Consider the following 9,113-nt stretch of genomic DNA (forward strand, 5'->3'; position numbering starts at 1 on the left):
AGGCTGGTCTCGAACTCCTGACCTCAGGTGATCCACCCGCCTTGGCCTCCCAAAGTGTTGGGATTACAGGCGTGAGCCACTGCACCTGGCTTTTTTTTTTTTTTCTTTTTGAGACAGAGTCTCACCATGTTGCCCATCTTGGAGCACAGTGGTGCGATCACGGCTCACTGTAGCCTCCACCTCCCGGGTTCAAGCAATTCTCCTGCCTCAGCCTCCCAAGTAGCTGGGACTGTAGGCGTGTGCCACCATGCCCAGCTTATTATTATTATTTTTAATTTGTAGAGACAAGGTCTCACTATGTTGACCGGGTTAGTTTCAAACTCCTGGCCTCAAGTGATCCTTCCGTCCCAGTCTCCCCAAAGTGCTGGGATTACAGGTGTGAGCCACCTCGCCCAGCACTGAGACTCTTGCTATTATCAGGACTGAAATGATTGCAAGAAGATTGTCACTTTCTCACCAAATGCTTCACTCTTACTTCATTCTCCACGCAATTGGGAAACACCGTGATTTATTTAACAAATATTTATTCAGTTGCCTACTAAGCGTTCTTGGCCCTAGGGGAGAGGAGGGGAGGGCATGGGGAATAGACATGGGTCCTGCCCTCGTGGAGGGAATATTTTCACGGTGGAGACAGACAAACAACTAAGCGAAAAATAAAATAATTTCAAACGGGGTTGAGTACTACTTTAAAAACTAACAAGAGTTTACAATAGTGAGTTGTTGAGGCATGGGAGGTGCGAGGGTGGACTTCACATGCTGGAGGCAAGAGCAGGAGGTAATTTGGTCCTCCAGTGAGTGAGACCGGCGTTTCCAATAGAAAAGTCATGTTCAGGGTCGGATTCTTAAGCAGTGGGAAAGTGGTTAGCAGCTGTAACTCGATATCCCAGGCATAATCTGAAGGACACTACCGAGACCTGCTCTTTGCCCCTGATTCAATCAGAAAGCAAAGCAGATGTTGTATTAATAGTTTTCCAGTCCAATGGCCAAGAGAAAACAAAATATGTCATACATGCGGTTGTATTTAAAGGCAAGATTACAACACATGTTCAACAAACGTTCGCTGTTGCTGGAGCAAGGGATTCCATTCGTAATTGCAGCTGAGTTAATCTAATTAACTGCAAATGAACACGCCTCTTTTCAAACGCAGCCAAAACCGTCAGGGTACACAGTATTTACAATGTTTCCCCTCTTCTTGCCTTGCAAGGCCGCAACCTGCCATGCTGTTCTTAAGTGCCCAAGTGCCGGTGACAAGAGGGTTTCCCTTTGCCATCTGGACCTGATTGCCTTAGAGGTAAAGGTTCAATACCCTTAAGAAGTTAGATTCTAAAAAATTATAAATTGGTACCACTGCTTTTGATTGCAATTGATTAATTTCCAGATGGAGATTGCACAATCCGTGAAGACACACAACACTCTCCGAAGTCACTGCTCCATGCTGTGCCCCTCATCCCTGCCTGGGAGCTCGGTATCTCTACCTCCCACCTTACTAACCAGCACCTCTGCCTTCACTCAGAGCGCTCAGGACATGAGTGTAAGCCACTCAGAAACAGTTCTTGAATCTCAGGTTCAATACTGGCCTCCTAAATCCCAGCGATTCCCAGAGGAGTGAGAGGTGGGAGGTGGCAAGGATGAAAGGCTGATTTTAGCTCTGCATTTGGGGCCTCTTGAATCATCTTTGTTTGATGGGAAACTGGGAAGACTGGGGGAGGATAACGGATTAAGCTCATGCCATTGAAAAGAGCTCACTCAGATATCAGGAAAAAGCCAGATGATAATACTAGATTTACAAACCACAGGCGGTTTGCCTTCTCATCCCCTACAGGCTGAAAGTTCCAGGGTCATGACATTTTAGGCTCCTTGAGGCAGAGGGATTAGAGTATAGGCTTTGGACCCAGGCAGCCCTGGGTTCAAATCCCAGCTGTACCATTTACTGCGTGTTAAACGCTCATACATTGCTTAACCCCTTGAGCTTCAGTTTTCTTATCTGGGAAACGGGTATGACACCAGCTGCTTCTCAGAGTTGTCCTGAGGATGGGAGATGATGCCTATAAAAATGTCAAGGTCAGCCGGGCACGGTGGCTCATGCCTGTAATCCCAGCACTTTGGGAGGCCGAGGTGGGCAGATCATGAGGTCAGGAGATCGAGACCATCCTGGCTAACACAGTGAAACTCCATCTCTACTAAAAATACAAAAAAATTAGCCGGACATGGTGGCACATGCCTGTAGTCCCAGTTACTCTGGAAGCTGAGGCAGGAGAATTGCTTGAACCCAGGAGGCAGAGGTTGCAGTGAGCTGAGATTGCACGACTGCACTCCAGCCTGGATGACAGAGTGAGACTCCGTCTCAAAAAAAATGTCAAGGTTGTTGCCTGCCCTATAGTCAGCACCTGCGTTCAGTAAATAATAAGTTCTCACTGCCACCCTCACCTTCTCCAGATTTTCACTTTTCCCTCCTACTTTCCTCTGGAGGCTGCCTGCACTCTAAGCCATCTCTATGATGTCATCTAACCCAGATCTTTCCAATTCTTCCTAAGACCAGACGTTTTTCAGGGGCAATGCTGGGTGACAGCCATCAGTCCAAGCTGTAGCCAAGGAAAGTGCTCTATCCCTGTCCAAGGGTAATTCCCAAGTGGGTTCCCTGTAACAGTAACGAATGCCCATGAGCATTCCTTGCAAGAATTATTATTATTATTTTTGAGACGGAGTCTCACTCTGTTGCTTAGACTGGAATCCAGTGGCATGATCTTGGCTCACTGCAACCTCCACCTTCTGGGTTCAAGCGATTCTTCTGCCTCACCCTCGCGAGTAGTTGGGATTACAGGCGCCTACCACCACGCCCAGCTAATTTTTGTATTTTTAGTAGAGACAGGGTTTCACCATGTTGGCCAGGCTGACCTCAAGTGATCCGCCCACCTCAGCCTCCCAAAGTGCTGGGATTATAGGCGTGAGCCACCACACCCGGCAATAATAATTTTATTTTAAAAGGAATTCTGTGGTCATATTAATTTAGGAAATACTTAGAGATTCACAGTGCACATTAGCATATTAAGGGTTCTGAGAAATCCTTTTAGCAAATAAACCCATTTAGCTTTGTTTATGCTAACTTTCCCATTTGATCTGACCTGGTCACATCCTGTTATCCCTCCTCTTTTCTCAGAGTGCTTTCCTTTAACTCCTCTCAATTCATCCTCCCAAAACCCTCTCACCCAGTTTCACAGATGTGGAAATGGGGTTCAGAGAGGTGAAGTGACTTTCCCGTGATGACTCAGCTGGATAGCACCAGAACCAGCTGCTTTCTTCCTGAGTCCAAGGCTCTTTTCTCTACATCTGGAAGAAACAGCTGAATACATCCCTTTCTGGTTAAACAACCATAGAATCTATCAATCATTGCCTGGGCTCCTGGGATGACATCGCCCAACAATTTCATTTTCTCAACAATGGGAAAACCAGAAAAGGGAAGTGAGTTTTCCAAAAGTGACAGAAACAGGGGTGGCAGAGCCAGAACTGGGACCCAGGCCAGGCCATCTTCACCCTATGCCTGGGGCCTACCTGTCTGGCTCAAACCCCTCAGTCATCTTCATTACAGTTTTCTTCCTTCCAATACTAGAATATTTTGTCCAATAGATCTTTCTGTGATAACAGAAATGTTCTATTGTTGTGCTATCCAATATGGCAACCACTAACTACATGTGGCTATTGCTCTCTTGAGATGTATCTAGTGCAAATAGGAAGTAAATGTTTAATGCTATTTAATTTTACTTAATTTACACTTGAATGGCCACACGTGGCTAATGCCTACCATATTGGACAAGGCAACTCTAGAGGTCAGAAATCAAGGCCAGGCACAGTGACTCATGCCTATAATCCCAGCATTTTGGGAGGCTGAGGCAGGAGGATTGCCTGAGCCCAGGAGTTCGAGACAAGCCTAGGCAACATAGGGAGACCTCATCTGTATAAAAATAGCCGGGCATGGTGGCACGCACCTGTAATCCCAGCACTGTGGGAGGCTAAGGTGGGAGGATCAGTTGAGGCCAGGAGTTCAAGACCAGCATGGGCAACATGGCAAATCCCTATCTCTATAAAAAATTTAAAAATTATGGTAGCCTGAGCCTGTGGTCCCAGCTACTTGGGAAACTGAGGCAGGGGGATTGCTTGAAGTTGAGGCTGCAGTGAGCCATGATCCCGCCACTGCACCCCAGCCTGGGTTGACAGAGCAAGACCCTGTCTCAAAAAAGAAAAACAAATCATATCATATCAAGTCTACTGAGATCCACTCAGTGTAACTATCATATGAATAGAAGATCCTTGTAAGAACCGTTGAGGCTAAACTGCCTGGACCTTGTTGGGGGCTAAATTCCCTTTCATCACGGCACAACCCGAGATGTCTTTGCTCAAAGCTATTTCTTCCTTCCCTGGCAGCATCCTACCCAGCTTCTAATCTAAGCTCAAACACACCCTCCTTCAGGAAGATTTGCTGTTCTACCTTCTCCCCACCAAGCAGAGTGAAGGGATTCTTCTTTGGAACTCCCACTCTCCTTTATTTATCTCCAGATGGATGAAAAAGGAAGAGGGTTTCTGTTTTGCTAAAAGCCCTCTGGTGAGCAAGTGGATGAAAGAGGAGAGAGTTTGCCTGGGGCGGGGGTGGAAGGGGTAGTTGTGGCAGGGGCATATCCTAGGTAGCTTGAGAGAGATAAAGAAGATGTAATTGGAGAAGAGGGGTGATAGGTGATTTAACCTTCTCCTGTACCTGCCTTACAACATCTTTAGTGAAAGTAGACATTACAAACCACAGTGACACGTGGATACAACTCATGATGTTGGGGGAGAAGAGCAAATCATATGCTTCACAATAAAAACACTTAATATCCTAGGAACAGAAGGGAACTTCCTCAACCAGATAAAGGGCATCTATGAAAAACCCAGAGCTAACATCACACTTAATCGTGAAAGACTGAAAGCTTTCCCCTTAAAATCAGAATTGAGAAAAGGATGTCTACTACTGCCACTGCTGTTCAACATTGTTCTGGAAAATTCTAGGCAGAACAAGTAGGCAAGAGAAAAGAAGAGGTATCCAGATCGGAAAGGAAGAAATAAAACTGTCTCTGTTTGACAGTTGTCACAATCTTGTACATAGAAGATTAGGAAGAAGCTACCAAAAATTACTTGAATGACTCAACAAGTTTAGTATGGTTGCAGGATACAAGATCAATATGCAAAAACCAGCTGTAGTTCTTCTATATGTTGACAAGAAGAAAATTTAGAATGAAATTCAGAAAAATCCATTTACAAGAGCATCAAAAAGAATAAAAAACAAGGCCAGGCATGGTGGCTCATGCCAGTAATCCCAGCACTATGGGAGGATGAGGAAGGAGGATCACTTGAGCCCAGGAGTTTGAGACCACCTGGGCAATATGGCAAGAATCCATCTCTACCAAAAATTAAAAAAAAATCAGCCAGGTGTAGTGGCCATGCCTGCAGTCCTAGTTACTCAGGAGGTTGAGGTGGGAGGACCACTTGAACTCAGGAGTTTGAGGCTGCAGTGAGCTATGATCTGGTCACTGTACTCCAGCCTGGGTGGCAGACAGATCCTGTCTCTAAATGAAAATAAATAAACAAGCAAATAAATTAAAAAAAATATTTCAAAAAAGAATGAAATACTTAGGAATACATTTAACCAAAGAAGTCTGAGGCTTTTTACACTGCAAAACTATATAACATTGTTGAAAGAAACTAAAGAAGACCTAAATAAATGGAAAGATATCCCATGTTTATAGATGGCAAATTTAATATTAAGATAGCAGGCCGGGCGCAGTGGCTCACGCCTGTAATCCCAGCACTTTGGGAGGCCGAGACGGGTGGATCATGAGGTCAGGAGATCGAGACCATCCTGGCTAACACGGTGAAACCCCGTCTCTACTAAAAATACAAAAAACTAGCCGGGCGAGGTGGCGGGCACCTGTAGTCCCAGCTACTCGGGAGGCTGAGGCAGGAGAATGGCGTGAACCCGGGAGGCGGAGCTTGCAGTGAGCCAAGATCGTGCCACTGCACCCCAGCCTGGGCAACAAAGTGAGACTCTGTCTCGAAAAAAAAAAAAAAGATAGCAAAACTTTTCAAATTGATCTACAGATTCAATGCCATCCATCCTTTCAAAATACTAGCTAACTTTTTTGCAGAAATTAACAAACCAGTCCTAAAATTCATACGAAAATTCAAGAGAATCAGAACAGTTAATCTTTAAAAAGAACAAAGTTGGAGGGCTCATACTTCCTGAGCACTAAAACTTAGTACAAAGCTATAGTAATCAGATAGTATGGAATTGACGTAAGGACAGACATATAGATCACTGTACTAGGCTTGACGGTCCAGAAATAGACCTTCACATTTTGGATCAATTGATTTTCTACAAGGGAGCCAACACAATTCAGTCTTAAAAATGGTGGTAGAACAACAAAGTAGCTACATTCAAAGAATGAAGTGAACCCCTTAACTCACGCGGTAAATAAAAACTAATTCAAAACGAGGCCGGCGCGGTGGCTCAGGCCTGTAATCCCAGCACTGTGGGAGGCTGAGGCGGGGAGATCACGAGGTCAGGAGATCGAGACCATCCTGGCTAACATGGTGAAACCCCGTCTCTACTAAAAATACAAAAAATTAGCCGGGGGTGGTGGCGGGCGGCTGTAGTCCCAGCTACTCGGGAAGCTGAGGCGGGAGAATGGCGTGAACCTGGGAGGCGGAGCTTACAGTGAGCTGAGATCCGGCCACTGCACCCCAGCCTGGGCGACAGAGCGACTCCGTCTCAAAAAAAAAAAAACAGATTTAGCTCTTTTAAATAGATCCACAGTGGCTATATTCATAAAGTTAAAAATTGGAAATAGCCTTAATGTACAACTACAGGATATCGGTTTAAAATGTGATAAGACTTGGCCGGGCGCGGTGGCTCGCACCTGTAATCCCAGCACGTTGGGAGCCCGAGGCGGACGGATCACGAGGTCAGGAGATTGAGACCATCCTGGCTAACGCGGTGAAACCTCTACTAAAAATACCAAAAAATTAGCCAGGCGTGGTGGCGGGAGCCTGTAGTCCCAGCTACTCGGGAGGCTGAGGCAGAATGGTGCGAGCCTGGGAGGCGAAGTTTGCAGTGAGCCGAGATGGGGCCACTGCACTCCAACCTGGGTGACAGAGCAAGACTCCATCTCAAACAAACAAACAAAAAAACTAATTCAAAATGGATCAAAGACCTAAATGCAAGCATTAAAACTATAAAGCTCTTGGAAGAAAACATATGAGGAAATCTTCATGACCTTGGATTAGTCAATGGATTCCCAGATATGATACCCAAAGCATAAGCAACAAAAGAAAAAATAGAAATATTGGACTTTATTTTTTTAAGAGATGGGGTCTTATTATGTTGCCCAGGCTGGACTTGAAATCCTAGGCTCAAGTGATCCTCCTACCTCAGCCTCCTGAGTAGCTGGGACTGAAAACGTGTACCGCCATGCCCAGCTAAACTGGACTTCAAAACGGAAAACTTTTGCACTTCAAAGACATTAAAGTGAAGACAACCCGCAGAATGAGACAAAATTTTCACAAATTGTATATCTGATAAGAGACTTGTGCCTAGAATCTATAAAGAATGATTACCACTCAATAATGAAAAGACAAATAACCCAATTAAAAATAGGCAAAGGATCTGAATAGACATTTCTCCAAAGAAGATAAACAAATGGCCGATAAACACATGAAAAGATGCTCAACATCATCTGCCATCGGGGAAAAGCAAATCAAAACCATAATGAGACACCACTTCACACCCACTAGGGTGGCTATAATAAAAAAGACAGATCGTAATAACTGTTGGCAAGGATGTCGTGAAATTCGAACCATCATCACACATTGCTGGTGGGAATGTAAAGTAGCACAGAGCTTTGAAAAACTGTTTGGCAGTTTCTCAAAAACTTAGAGTTACCATATGACTCAGCAACTTCCCTCATAGGTATATAGAAGAGAAATGAAAACATATGTCCACACAAAAACTTGTACATGAATGTTCATAGTTGTATTATTCATAATAGCCAAGAGTGGAAACCACCCAAATGGTCAACTGATGAATGAATAAATAAAATGTGCTATATACATACAATGAAACACTCTTTGTCAATAACGAAGACCTGATCCCTGCTGTAACATGGAGGAACCTAAAAGCATTATGCTAAGTGAAGGAAGTCAGATTCAAAGGTCCGTGATTCCATTATAAATGGCATTCCATCTGTGGAATTCCATATATGGAATGTCTAGAATAGGAACACTTCCTTTCTATAGAGACAGAAAGGAAATTAGGAGTTGCCAAGAGAGGATGGGGAGACTGGTGGGTGATGGCTAAGAAGGTGGCCGTGTTTCTTTTTGGGGTAATGAAAATGTTCTGAAATTGATTGTAGTGATGGAGGTACAACTCTGAATATACGGAAAGCCATTGACTTGTACATTTTAAATTGGTGACTTGTACGGTGTACGAATTACATCTCAATAACGCTGGTTTTCTTTTCTTTCTTTCTTTATTTTAATAGACAGGGTCTTACTCTATTGCCCACGCCGGAGTGCAGTAGTGCGATCATAGCTCACTGCAACCTTGAACTCTTGGGCACAAGCAATCCTCCCACCTCAGCCTCCCAAGTAGCTGAGACTATAGGCATTTTGCCACCATGCCCAGCTAATTTTCTTTATTTTTTTGTAGAGACGAGGTCTTGCTATGTTGCCCAGGCTGGTCTCGAACTCTTTGGCTCAAGTAATCCTCCTGCCTTGGCCTCCCAAATTGCTGGAATTAGAGGCATGAGCCATCACACCCAGCTAAAAAAGCTCTTAAAAAAAAAAAAGTTGCATACGGATACATACAACATAGGATTTATATGAGAATATTGAAATATGCAAACAATACTATTATTTAGAACACATACAAGTGCAGCGAAGGCATAAAGACACGCATGTGGATTATAAAGGCACAATTTTAGGGCGGTAAATACAAGCACAGGAGGGGATGGTTAGTTAGTTCATGGAGAGACACAGGCTGCTTCAACTATAATTGTAACATTTCTTTTTTTTTTTTTTTTTTGAGACAG

The 9,113-nt window shown here is 44.2% G+C and overlaps 1 long non-coding RNA gene across 1 annotated transcript in view; it reads left to right on the forward strand.

Annotated features, from left to right (window-relative positions):
• The window catches only part of LOC105542226, a 6,705-nt gene extending 1,417 nt beyond the window's left edge, over window positions 1–5,288 (forward strand). Inside the window, exons 2-3 of the long non-coding RNA XR_001006437.1 lie at window positions 1,205–1,291; window positions 4,768–5,288. This is a non-coding gene — a long non-coding RNA (uncharacterized LOC105542226). The remainder of the gene's footprint in view (window positions 1–1,204; window positions 1,292–4,767) is intronic.
• The last annotated feature ends 3,825 nt before the right edge of the window (window positions 5,289–9,113 follow it).

The sequence above is a fragment of the Mandrillus leucophaeus genome, unplaced genomic scaffold (genome assembly GCF_000951045.1).
Source record: "Mandrillus leucophaeus isolate KB7577 unplaced genomic scaffold, Mleu.le_1.0 Scaffold253, whole genome shotgun sequence".
NCBI classification, from domain to species: domain Eukaryota; kingdom Metazoa; phylum Chordata; class Mammalia; order Primates; family Cercopithecidae; genus Mandrillus; species Mandrillus leucophaeus.